This window comes from Limulus polyphemus, unplaced genomic scaffold, assembly GCF_000517525.1.
Source record: "Limulus polyphemus unplaced genomic scaffold, Limulus_polyphemus-2.1.2 Scaffold808, whole genome shotgun sequence".
Taxonomy (NCBI): Eukaryota; Metazoa; Arthropoda; class Merostomata; order Xiphosura; family Limulidae; genus Limulus; species Limulus polyphemus.
In genome coordinates this window covers 72,254-86,145 of record NW_013666418.1, presented here as the reverse complement: position 1 = coordinate 86,145, position 13,892 = coordinate 72,254, and the positions used below count along the sequence as shown (strand labels likewise).

The following is a 13,892-nucleotide window of genomic DNA, read 5'->3' as shown; positions in this document are numbered from 1 at the left end:
GGATAGTCCTGATATCACCCCAAGAGGGCCGTGTAGACTCCATATAAAGCTATGGATAGGTCCTGATATCACCCCAAGAGGGCCGTGTAGACTCCATATAAAGCTATGGATAGTCCTGATATCACCCCAAGAGGGCCGTGTAGACTCCATATAAAGCTATGGATAGTCCTGATATTACCCCAAGAGGGACGTGTAGACTCCATATAAGGCTATGGATAGTCCTGATATTACCCCAAGAGGGCCGTGTAGACTCCATATAAAGCTATGGATAATCCTCATATAAATCAAACAGGACTTTTAAATCTGTCATATAAAGAGGTGTACAATATTAGTCTTTACGATTCAAACTGGTCCATCTAGACTTTCACTTAAAGCTAAAGTCCTCATATAAATCAAACAGGACTTTTAATACTGTCAGACAAAGCTGTGTTTTATTCTCGCCTTCACATAATTCAAAAGAGCTACCTAGTCTGTTACATAGTTCTTATATAACTCAAAAAGGACTTTCTATACTGTTAGATAAAGCTGTGTATTTTTCTGGTCCTCATACACTTCAAACAGATCGATCTAGGCTCTCATAAAAAAACAGTGCATCGTCGTTATGCAGGCTTCACAGATTTTTTTATATGCTTTATTTCTCAAATTAATGTGAACTAAGTGAATGAATACACTTCGAAAACCTTCTTCGCAACTAGTTACCAGAGAAATGAGTTCTTCTGTAAATAGCGACAAAATAGTTGTTATGTTAGGCTAACCACACGTAGCAGTATAAGTCTGTACAACTGTGTTATTACTATGTTGTCGTCACTCAGTTTACTTCCTTTATAATTAGCTTACAAAAGAAACAAAAACACACGTTTATTCTTGTATCTTACATTTTACACGAAAACTGTAAATCTATTTACAGAGACGCCTTCAACGATGTATTGTTATATGTAAGCTTATTTTATGTATCTTCTTTGAAACATGCTTTCATTGTTATATTCCTGTGTATTAATATATAAGTTTATTCCACGTATGTAGTTTGATAAATGCCTTCAGTGTTATGTATTAATATGTAAGTTTACTCCACATATGTGGTTTGATAAATGCCTTCATTGTTATGTATCAATATATAAGTTTACTCAACATATATGGTTTGAGAAATGCCTTCATTGTTATGTATACAATTATAAGTTTACTCCACTTATGTGATTTGAGGAATGCCTTCAGTGTTATGTATACAATTATAAGTTTACTCCACTTATGTGGTTTGAGGAATGCCTTCAGTGTTATGTATACAATTATAAGTTTACTCCACTTATGTGGTTTGAGGAATGCCTTCATTTTTATGTATTCAAATACAAGTTTGCACCACATATGTGGTTTGAGGAATGCCTTCATTGTTATATTGCTGTGTATTCATATATAAGATTATGTATTTTATAATTCAGCTATTTTATAAATAAATAATTCGTTATCTTGCTATTGCTTATCAATACGCACGTTTTTCACAAACTTCTGTTTACTTACACATGTGTGTTATTGTTACTGGTAAAAAACACACTGTTCATTCTGGAAACTCTTTCAAACATCTGCTTAATTCGCTCGTCTACATCTAATAATCACTGTTACTATCGGGCTGGTTAACGCTTTTTCTTTTATTTTTTTTACCTCTTTTTCTCGTAAATGATAAGATGAAAAATTGACATTTCAAACAAAAGCAGATACTCGTATCACGATAAGTTTTAGATCTGAACTTAATGAACAGGCGAGAATAAAGTTTTGTGAGAATTTGACAAATTTTCTTTATCTGGTTAAAAGTGACTTCTTTATAGACTAAATATAACATAAAATAATGTGTTCAGGTATGTCAAAGTCAACAGTATGCTCTGTAATATGTGTAGTTTACCTTATCGAGAATTAAAAACAAGTAATCCAATTCGGCCTTTTAACACGTTTTTGTTGTATAGTTAACTTTCTTTTATTCTGCGTGGTTTGAAATGTTAACTTTCCCGTGGAGATAAGATGGTGTGATAAGTGCATAAAGAATAAAGGAAACGTAAAACATCATCAATATTATGCCATACTGTTAGAAGTAATTTATTTTTACAGTTCACTGATTGGTACGCACATCCATAAAAAACTTCAAATTTTTTTTTATTGCTGTAAATTTAAGTATATAATGAATTTTCTTTCGCTAACAAACACACTCCGCCATTTCTCGCTGCTTGACTCCAGAGTAACGCATTCGGACCATTACTACTAACTCTTCTCCTCTACCGGAACAAAGCTGGCAGACCTGACATAAACATGTACATCCGGGTTCCCGTTGGCGTGCAGATATTACGTGGTGGCCCGCCACAAGACTAGTTGAGGGTTCCCTGGTGTATAGCCGCAGTGGTTACCGTGCTGGTGGAACGAGCAGCAGCCATCGACTGTACTGGGCCTTTTGGTATACGTTCACACTCGAAGTCTTCGTTCGACCACCAAGTTTCGAGCTGTTGCGCTGTACGGTGTTGGCCGCAACACAGAGAACAGAAACGGTGTGAAGTATGGTAGAGACTCCTGCTCGTATACTGACTGTATCCTGAGTTTTATTTACTTTCCGGTATACCTTCAGTATACGTAGCAGGCGACTCTAGTTTCGTCCAGAAGAGCCGAACGCCGACATTTTTTTTTTTAAACTAAAACAGCAGAGACTCGTCGTTGACCGGTTTATACCTTTCTATGCTGTCTCCTTTTATCAAAACAAGTGAATTCGGAACGATCCATTTTACATGGCACACTAGAGAGCTGGGCGAAGGGGAAGAAAAAAAAGAGGACAGGATTACAACAACAACAAAAAAACATTAAAAAGTTTAATATGTTTCAAGACAAGGAAAACAAAATCAGTATGGTCTATATTTGGAAAACGTTACAATTATCTCTGTTAGTAGAGAAGAGTTTTTGTTATTTCAAACTAACCTGTTTGAGTGTAAAACTTCACTACGACGGAGAGAGAAAGGCTACGCGTTTAGTCCTCCTTCTTTGCTGTCGCGCATAGGAAGAGCAATTCTTGGTCGAGGAGACGCCCGCAGGGTGGATGTCCTTAATGCTGGACGGCTGCAGACTGAGACTTCCTCTTGGGAGTGTCTCCTTTTACCACTTCTATTCAGTGAAACTTTAAAGCGTGCACCGTGCGCTGCCACAAAGAAAGAACATCAAACATGGTGAACACTGCAGTGGGAACTTCCAGCCAGCGTCAAACCGACTCGAGGTGGCCACGAAGAGGGGGAAGGCCAATAGACGTCACCGGAAGAGCAGTGATAAAGTGATTCCCTTAACTGCTGCCAGATGGCAGTAAGGGGGACGCTGCTTTCCAAGAATTTGTTAGAAATTGGCTCTATTTCCTTTGCATTACTCAATAACGTTCATATTCGTAACTGGTGTTCAGTATAGAACACCCTATGAACCTTCTTGCATGTGTCTAATAAATGTGGTACTTTCTTGTAATACCTGGTATTAGATTCATAGTAAAAAAAATCTCGTTTTTTTGTGTGGTTTTTTCGCGTGAACTACGTAACATTTTATTTAACAGCAACTGATAATTTTATATTCGCCTTTGAAGTATAGAAAACAAAGAAATTGTTAATGATGAAACTGTTTTATAAACATGCAAAAACCTGATAATTTTTTTGTTATGGGTAACTAACACAGAGCGGCGAAACCGAGGGGCGGTGCCTGTAACATCTGGTGCATAGTAATTGGTTTTAGGCATGTCTGTCTGTGCCTCACCTCGTTGACCTAAGGCTTTAGATATGTGCTACTGATAAGAAAAAGAAGGCGGTCCTGAATGCCATTCAAGAATAATAGGCGGAGCTTCTTATTCTTATACAAAAAATTAACACCAATCGGAGAAGTCTTTTTTAGACGACCTTATCGAGGACACTACTATGGACGCATTAGACCAAAAGTAGCAGTAAAAAAAACATAGAAGTTAGTTAGGCTTAATTATTTTATTGCTACTAATCTCGTCTGATAAAATGATAAATGAATATATATATTGGATGACAAAATTCATTTGTTTGCTTGTTTTTTGTTTGTAGTTGTTATCACGATATGTATGTAATTATTTTTTCTATATAACTAATTTTTAACCTAAACGACATCCATAACAAAATGAATATAAAATCTAACGTATAGTCCCCCTGGTGGGACAGTTGTACGTTTACTGATTTACAACTCTAAAATCTGGGGTTCGATTTCACAGCAGACAGACAAATGTGGCTTTGCTCTAAAACAAACAAACAAAATCTAATGTATAATGTCGCTCTTTATCATAATCGAATAAGAATATTAAGCTTCTTTTAAGGTTTATCCAGATAAACTGCTTTCTTGGGAAAGGTGTTAATAAAATATAACCTCACACATTATAATTACAGAAACACCATAGATCATGTAAACTTGGTGCGATTATCCAGATAAACTCTTTCTTAGGAAAGGTGTTAATAAAATATACTCTCACATATTATAATTACAGAAACACCATAGATCATGTAAACTTGGTGCGGTTATCCAGATACACTGCTTTCTTAGGAAAGGTGTTAATAAAATATAACCTCACACATTATAATTACAGAAACACTACGCTTTTACCAATAAGATTTGCACACCCAATTAATATCCCAATTTCAGTTTCTGTATATCCTATCTCAGTTACTTCTTATGCCGTTACAAAAAATATGAATTGTGTTTCTATACTACTATTATCTAGATATATCAATGTATAACCATTTATTTTTCCTTGCTACAGTATTTTTTTATCTTACTTCATAATTAAATAGCGACATTTTTACAGTACCTAGTTTTATTTTTCAAGCTATTCATCTGTAATAACATAGTGACAATTTGATAATAGCCTTATTTGTTTTTCACTATACTACCTTACTATATAACCATTTATTTTTCTTGCTACAGTATTTTTTTATCTTACTTCATAATTAAATAGCGACATTTTTACAGTACCTAGTTTTATTTTTCAAGCTATTCATCTGTAATAACATAGTGACAATTTGATAATAGCCTTATTTGTTTTTCACTATACTACCTTACTAATACCATTTAAAAATCATACATAGTCGGTTGCCTACATTACGCCACCTAGCGACTCAGCGGAAAGCTTGAAGGCTTATGTGTTAAAATACAGGGTTCGATTTGTTCGGCGCAAATGAGTTATCTTCCAGTTTTGCGCTCAAATACAAAAGAAACACCTACGATAACGAACTTTCCAAAAATTTAGCTGGTTATTCATTATTCTACCGTAGTTGCAATATCTTAAAATCTTATACAACAGTTTGATAAAAAAAAAACGTAGCTAGTTGTTGAATAAATTATTTGGTGAGAATATACATACACAACTTTTAGTTGTTCAAGTAGTCACTATAAAAGTACATCTTATATTTCTCCGAGCAATTGCATGTATTCTTTGTAAAGTTTTAAGTATATATTAAATGTAATTTCTTCGATTTTGATTGGCTGTTTTAGGTGAAAACAATGTTATATTTCTTCTTTATATATATATATTGAATTTGTTTGTAATTAAGCACAAAGCTACACACAATGGACTATTTGTGCTCTGCCCATCACGGGTATCGAAACCCGGATTCTAGCGTTGTAAGTCCGCAGACATACCGGTGTACCACTGCGGGGGGGCATATGTTGAATTAAATGTAACTGCAATTAAAATAAGATTTTTTTTTATTGGCTGTTTCTGTGTCAGCGTTGAAAATAATATTTTTAAAAATGAAGTTTCACACACACACGTATAAGTGTTATTTTTCTGAAAGCTAGAATATCATCAAATCATGTTTAAATAATAAACATGATTTAAATAACGACGTCTAGAGACACTCGTTAAAAGATATTTCACAATGTAAATAGGGCTCATTAGTTATAGTAATTTTGACAAAATGACAGTTGATGTATCTACGCACTTCTGTCTATTAATAATACGATGTCTTGTCGTGTTTCTTCTTCATTTACATCTTCGATTGGACACGTAAAGACAGTGGTTTTTTTGCTTTACTTTTGATGATTTATTTCTTTGCATACAAGGAGTAAAGAAAGATGAATTTAATTTGCATCATTTTTTACATTCTCAATAGAGCAACCCAGTGGCACAGTGGTATGTCTGCGGACTTATAATACTAGAAACCGGGTTTCGATACCCGTGGCGGGCAGAGTACAGATAGCCCTTGGTGCTTGATATCAAACAAGAACAATTCTCCAGAGGATTAATAACTTCTACTCCTAATACAATTCTAGATGATATATCATCTACGTGGTCAACACTAGATGATATATCATACACGTGGTCAACATTCTTCTGTGAAAACTAAAAGGGTAACTCAAATTACACAGGCCTGCAAATATAAACTTCACGAAAATTGTTTTGGTTTTAATAACGGATTTTCCATAATTCAGCTACGCAGATTTCGAAAATAATATTCATTTTTTTTCTACCACGTAAGGATTTTTTTTTACAAATCAGGAAGGAAAAAACTCTTACTTAGATCAAATTATTATTTCATTTACCATAATGAACATTGTTCTTATTATGTTTGTTAACAAAAATACAAACAAATTGACGAAAAGGGAAGAACATTGATGTCAAACGAATACGTATCCTCATTCGTTCTGATTATTTTTGTGAAGTCTACGTGTTTTAGTCTCAAAAATACGTGTTGTGCTCTTTCTTTCATGTATTGTGTTATGACGTTTTGTGAAAACATGGATATAAATGGAGAAAAATGGATATCATTTTCGGATTCAGTGTACAGGACTTACTGTATAACATATAAAACTTTCAATACAATAAAACCATCGCAGGCCTCGTCAAAAAAAAACAACAACAAAACGTTTACACCAATGAAAAAATATGGCAGACATAAATACACAACTTCAAGTTTTTATGAACAAGAAAAGAAATCATGTTTCATTATGGAATTAATTGTATGTTTTGGGTAAAGTTTGTCAAATAACCAGCAATAAAACAGATTATATTTCTCAGAATCTAATTACATTGTTTTTGTGTCATTGTTAGCATAACAATGCATTTGCACCAGGTGTTGCTACCATTGTTAGCATAACAACGCATTTGATATGTTGTTGGTGAAGCAGCTAAAGCAATGCTCTCAAGTTAAGGTAGTCGTGTCTTAGAGTCACGAAATAGACTTTTCTTAATGGAAATGTTGCGTTCTATTAGCCTTGGTAAAGCATCAAAAAATTTCGTCAACAATACCATAACGAAACCTGATAAAAAACATTTTGTGTCTATAGTTTCCCTAAAGATACTCATTTGTGTTTCACTAACCTGTTTAGAATGAGGTGTTGGAAAAAAATTATCATTTTGTTCTTTGCCATCACAAATGGAGTACGTACACACGGCATCACGTATTAAAAAGTCGAAATTTTATGTTGGGTGTTATTTTTATAAATGTATGAACGTACTGAAATAATTATGTTCTACAGAATGAGAGAAAATAAAACACGTGCATTACAATCTTATTAAACCATTGAAAATCAATTAAGCTTGTCTGTAGATGTTTTTCTACTGTTCATATCGCAGTGTGAAACACAAAATATTATGAAAGGTATTTTCTATTTAACTTGACGATAACGACTCAGATTTGTAGCTTTTGTAACATACTAATTCGTGTTCAGACTTGGTTGTAGGGGTTTAACGAAGTTAACAATGTTTCACGCACTAATCTCTTTGTTCGACTTGCCCGAACATGTAACTGGACAGAGTTAAAACTATTTGGGAACTTTAAACACCTTTATATGTTTCAAATACGAAGCTAACAATGTTTCACGCACTAATCTGTTTGTTCGACTTGCCCGAACATGTAACTGGACAGAGGGCACTTTAAAATAATGGAAAGTAATCCGAATGAGAAAACACTTCAGATCAAGAAGTCTTTCTACATATTTCCCAAATTAGGTTAACTCTAAACTTATCACCTTCAAGATGGCTAAGGACGGATAAGTTCTTAACTGTTCTTTATCATATGATATAGTTAATGGTGTTAACTTTCTTAACTACATCTTTAATCTCTAGATCAACACAAAAAAATGCGCTGTTTATGATGTTCGGAATCTTACAGTATAATTTTTCTTAATATCCAAATTCAACACAAGTTAACACATAATATGTTTTTGAGGACTCTATCTAATTTTGTGTTGTGGTCTTGCATTTTAAGAGTCACATCACAGACTATTGGTGGTTCCTAATCTTCTTTGAGATAGCTCTTTGGATCGGAGACAACAACTGTTATTCTATACTATTTGATATAATCAGTTGAACTTCCATTAATCTAAACATTCCTACTAAGGGTTTTTACTAATCTTTACTAAATCCTCTCAATAGGATAAACCTAGTAAGCTTCTTCCCCAGTACACTCTATTGATCCTTACTAAGGCTTCAGCAAAGTAAGAACTAATTAGGTTTCCTAGAATGAGGTATTAGTAATTTCTATTAAATTCACCACATTGGGTGAACATAGTAACTTCTTCTTCACCCGTACACTCTATTGATCCTCCCTAAGACTTCAACAGAAGGAAGAGCAGGTTAGGCTTCTCATTGTAATTCACTAATGATATTTACTGAATCTGGTTTACTAGAAGGATCTACCAACTTTTTTTAGTATATTCTATTAATTTTCACTAATCATTCACTTATATAAAGCCTATTGATACTCCTCAATATTGATAAACAGATACAGGGACCATCTATTAATTTTGAATCTTAGTTATCTACTAGTTTACATAAAGTTTTGCATATCAGAAACAACCAATCATCATTCTCTCTGTTAACCATCATCAAGTCTCTTTCATTGATCTTGGAATCTCTGCAACAATATATTGATCCTCTTCCGCTAGCACGCTTCACGAATCGTTACTAAAGCTTCTTGAGTAAGGTCCTATTTTGGACTCCTTATATCGTCTTCCGTAGAAGGATGGCGTATTTATATTCCTTCTCTAAAATCTGCACTAACGTGAATACAATATATATATACTGATCTTTTTCACTAAAAAATGCTTATTAGAATTCATTAAAATGTCTGCATTCTGATGTTTTTCTAACATTTTCTAAACCTTGCTCGGTGAGACGACATTTTGATTTTTCATTCTAGAACGTCCTAATGATCTCTATTGTGCTGGTTCTCCGAGATGGATGATCAAATTGCCACATGTAGACGTTTATGGATTACAGATCAAATTTCGTTAAAAAGAATACTTAGTTACTACTTAATTTCTCGTGGGTCAGCACTAAGTTTACAGACTTATAACTCCGGAGTCGGTACCCTGCGGTAGACAACTTGCAGGAGTGTTTGAACTTAGGAGGCGTTGCATTAATACGGTTTTATCTCATTATATGCAGTCCTGTTATTTAAGAACAAATATTGTTAAACTTCTAAGTTTGTTTTAAGTTCGTCTTTACTGCATTGCACACGCTTTATGCACAAAATTAAATTTATAGATTACCAATAAAAGATATATTATCGAAATTACACAATTTTATGGATAATGGGGGGAAATTTCAATAGTAAAACGTTTGAATCCCTTACGTAAAGGAGAGTAAGTTAATCTAGATGACGTAAGTAGAAAACCTAGAAGCAACTCGAATAAATCTAATACACATCACTCTAACAATGACGTCTACAGGGGGCATATTTTCTATTTCTCTAGTTAACATAATAAGAAACAGAATTTTTATGATTTCATTATCTAACTACGAAAAAATAAGAGTACTTATTTTAATATAGACTTATTCATTATTCTAGGTTTTAAAAATAGAAACACATCCTTATACTTAAGTGGTCACACGTTTAAGGTAAGGAGCCTAAAAGTATATTGATAATTGTTATTTGAAACAACAATAGTCACGCCAATGTTTCCAATGATTAGTTTTCTGAGCTGATGTGACGAGAGGTTTCTAAAAAAAAACATTTTTCATTAGCTATTAACCTTCCAAATATCATAGACTTCTATTAATTGTCTTTGGATATTTTAATATTGAAACTACTCTAGTATTGTGGTTTAACAAGTGGGAATTTAACCGAATTGATAATTTAAGAAGCAACACGTTTTTCATATTTTTGACCAGTTTTTAGTAGTCATTAGAGCTGATTGCTTTTTTAAATTCACCGAATCGCGTACTCGTGGGATACCATTGTGTACGGCTCTAATATATATATATATACATTTCAGTGCTAGTTCGATTGAGGTCCAATTCATTTATTTTCAGAATGTCCTTCATTAGATATAAAACCAAATTTTTTTACTTACAGTTAGTTTTCTCTACTGTATTATTTTTATTCAACAACCTTATTCATAAAATAAGAATAAGAGTACAGTCATTCAGCTCTTTTCATAATTCCCCGATTCGTTAAAGTTCTAAAAAAGCAATTAAAACACATGTAAATATTTTTAGTTGAGTTGCATAGTTTTTTTCTTGAGTTGTATTTTTCCTTACGTTAGACTCATTTCTTAAGTTATATATGTTTCTTTGTGTTAGATATTTTCCTTGCGTTCGATATTTATCATTGCGATAGATATTGAGATGGATATTTTTCCTTGAGTTTCAGAAGTTTACTTAGCGAGTTTTAATGTTTCTTGAAACTCGTGTTCATATGGAAATTTGGTCTAAAACTAATCTACAAATTATCAAAATGATAAACCGGTCACTGATTTTCAGAATCAAATATTATACTTTGTTTATGTAATTAAAAGCTATAAGTTATAAGTAAAAAAACGTACCATCAAAATTATAAACCGGTCACTGATTTTCAGAATCAAATATTATACCTTGTTTATGTAATTAAAAGCTATAAGTTATAAGTAAAAAAACGTACCATCAAAATGATAAACTGGTCACTGATTTTCAGAATCAAATATTATACCTTGTTTATGTAATTAAAAGTTACAAGTAAAAAAAAAAACGGACAAATAAGGAGGGGGGATATGTATTAAAACTACTTAGTATAAAAACTGATTTGTGGTCAAAATTACAGTAAAATGTATTTCATAAAGTATTTTCTATTACTTTGAAATGGATTAGAATCAAAAAAGTACGATAATATCGAGTAAAGTTCTCATATAAAGGCATGAATATAGACGTGATATATAATTCTAACCCTAATCACAAAAAATAGTAATATAAAATATCGAATGATCTTTTTAAATTCGTAAATACTTTAACAAAAAAACGCACTTCTTTTTCGTATGTAAGAAACTGATGATTATCCAATCTCTCAATTCCGGTCAGTGATTATCCAATCCCTCAATTCTGGTCAGTGATTATCCAGTCTCTCAATTCCGGTCAGTGATTATCAAGTCTCTCAATTCTGGTGATTATCAAGTCTCTCAATTCCGGTCAGTGATTATCAAGTCTCTCAATTCCGGTCAATGATTATCCAATCCCTCAATTCTGGTCAGCTGACCGGAATTGAGAGACTTGATAATCACTGACCGGAATTGGGTGATTGGATAATCACTGACCGGAATTGAGAGACTTGATAATCACTGACCAGAATTGAAAGATTGGATAATCACTGACCAGAATTGTTCATCTTTTAACATCTCTAATGTAATACACATGGACGAGAGTTGTGGATATAGAAGTATGTGTGTTTATAGTTTCTGTACGTGTGTAGAAAAGACTTCACTGGCATTTTAGATATCTTTTATTTGCTTCCATCTTGATGTTTCCGAAACGTTCTTCTTACTTATTGTATTGCATGTGCGCAAGTATAATTTTTTTTAAAACCAATATATGACTATTATTATAGGGAATAATTGCTAATTACAGCATGAAATCCATTCATAAGATTTAATTAATATATATATCCAGGAAAGCTAATTCTATATTATTGACTCTAACCTGTTTACAAAGCGATTTGTAATTGAAATAGATATAAAAATTATATATTTAAAAAACATTGATAGCTGAATGTTTCAGCGAGACACTTAGGATTGTAGTTATCTTGTTTAAGTACTTATCTTTGTTTCTTTGTAGAAATTAACCAAAGGTTTGTACTTCATGCTGCCCAAACTGTGATGATCATATGGTAACTAGACAGGAGTGGAAACTTGGTAAGTGTTTCAAATAATTATCTTTATAAAGACGTGGACATAACGCAGTCGTCATTATCTTACCTTCACTGATGCCTGATGATCTAATGTAGTCAGAGTAGCTTCTCGTTTCAGTCAATTAGAACAACAAACGGTTCATATCTGACCTTCAATACGCTATAAATAAATGCGAACGAGAGAGGGCGCCTCTATAAATATTCATGGATAATAAGCCGTATTTCAGTTTTATGACTATCTTAAGCTTCATTTCGGTTTTACGGAGTTTCAAGATGATCTTTGCTTAGCGCCACTGAAAGTTGAAAAGATCCCACATAATCGTTGTTCTTGTTTTTGTGAATTCAGTTTTGATCACAAAAGATATCCTGATGTTATAAAACGATCCAAGGATAAAAAGTGTGCAAAAACGAATGTTTCTTAACTACACAAAAAGGATCAGTTGTAATCATACACAACAACAAAGATTTAACGCTCTTAATGTTACAGAAATAAAAGTAGCTTGGTTTGAATTTCGCGCAAAGCTATACGAGGGCTATCTGCATTAGCCGTCCGTATTTTAGCAATGAAAGACTAGAGGGAAGGCGACTAGTCATCATCACTATTTTACCAACGAATAGTAAGTTGACCGTCACATTATAACGGCTGAAAAGTCAAGCATGTTTGGTGGGACAGGGATTCGAACCCGCGACCTGCAGATTGCCAGTCGAGGGCCCTAAACACCTGACCATGCCGGGCCAAATGAATAATTTTAAATATTATTATCTAGCATATGCAAGGTTGTTGGATTTGTTTGTTTGAAAGCAACGCCACATTGAGCTATCTGCTATGTTCACTACAGGGAATTGAACCCAGGATTTCACTGTTGTAAGTGCGTAGATTTACCCCTGCCTCATAAGGGGACGAAATAAAAGCGGTATTTCATGATGAAAGTTTTAAGAAATAGAGCAGGTAACATAAAAAAAAATTCTTATACCTTTGAGTCCCAAAACAAAATTCGAACTATTTTTTTTTTACTTATATTCAGAAATATTGGATGTAGTTGTTTTCGAGAAAACTGAGTAGTTACGAGTCACGTGTGTGAACAGCTGTAATTTTACTGAATTCATTCGGATGTTCGATAACTCTAAAAGGTTTTCCCTGTGTATAAAACAGTTGATTCAAAATAGATTGTTGTCCACAAAACTTACAGAAACCTAGAGCATACATACCTGCATTAGTCAATTTCAGCTGGCAACCTCTTAGACATAATCGGACATGTGCATACAAAACTTACAGAAACCTAGAGCATACCTGCATTAGTCAATTTCAGCTTGCAACCTTTTAAGCATAATCGGACATGTTAAAGGTACATACTTAAAAATATGCACATGTCCGATTATGCCTAAGAGGTTGGCAGCTGAAATTGACTAATGCAGGTACGCTCTAGGTTTCTGTAAGTTTTGTATGTATACTTACCCATTAGTTTCTAAAACGAACATTCCAGAAAGAATTATTTTACATATTCTCTTACACGTAACTACACAATCTACATCATGTTACGATTACGTTACTTACCCATTAGTTTCTAAAAGGAACATTCCAGAAAGAATTTTTTTTACATATTCTTTTACACCAAATTATTATGCGTAATCGTAACATGATGTCGATTGTGTAGTTACGTGTAAGGGAATAGGTAAAATAATTCTTTCTGGAATGTTCGTTTTAGAAACTAATGGGGAAGTAACGTAATCGTAACATGATGTCGATTGTGTAGTTACGTGTGAGGGAATGGGAAAAAT

General features: G+C 33.4%; 1 long non-coding RNA gene across 1 annotated transcript in view; it reads left to right on the top strand.

Annotated features, from left to right (window-relative positions):
• LOC111086040 overlaps positions 1 to 13,892 on the top strand; it is a 38,642-nt gene that overhangs the window by 15,297 nt on the left and 9,453 nt on the right. The window contains exon 2 of the long non-coding RNA XR_002610806.1: positions 12,041 to 12,117. This is a non-coding gene — a long non-coding RNA (uncharacterized LOC111086040). The remainder of the gene's footprint in view (positions 1 to 12,040; positions 12,118 to 13,892) is intronic.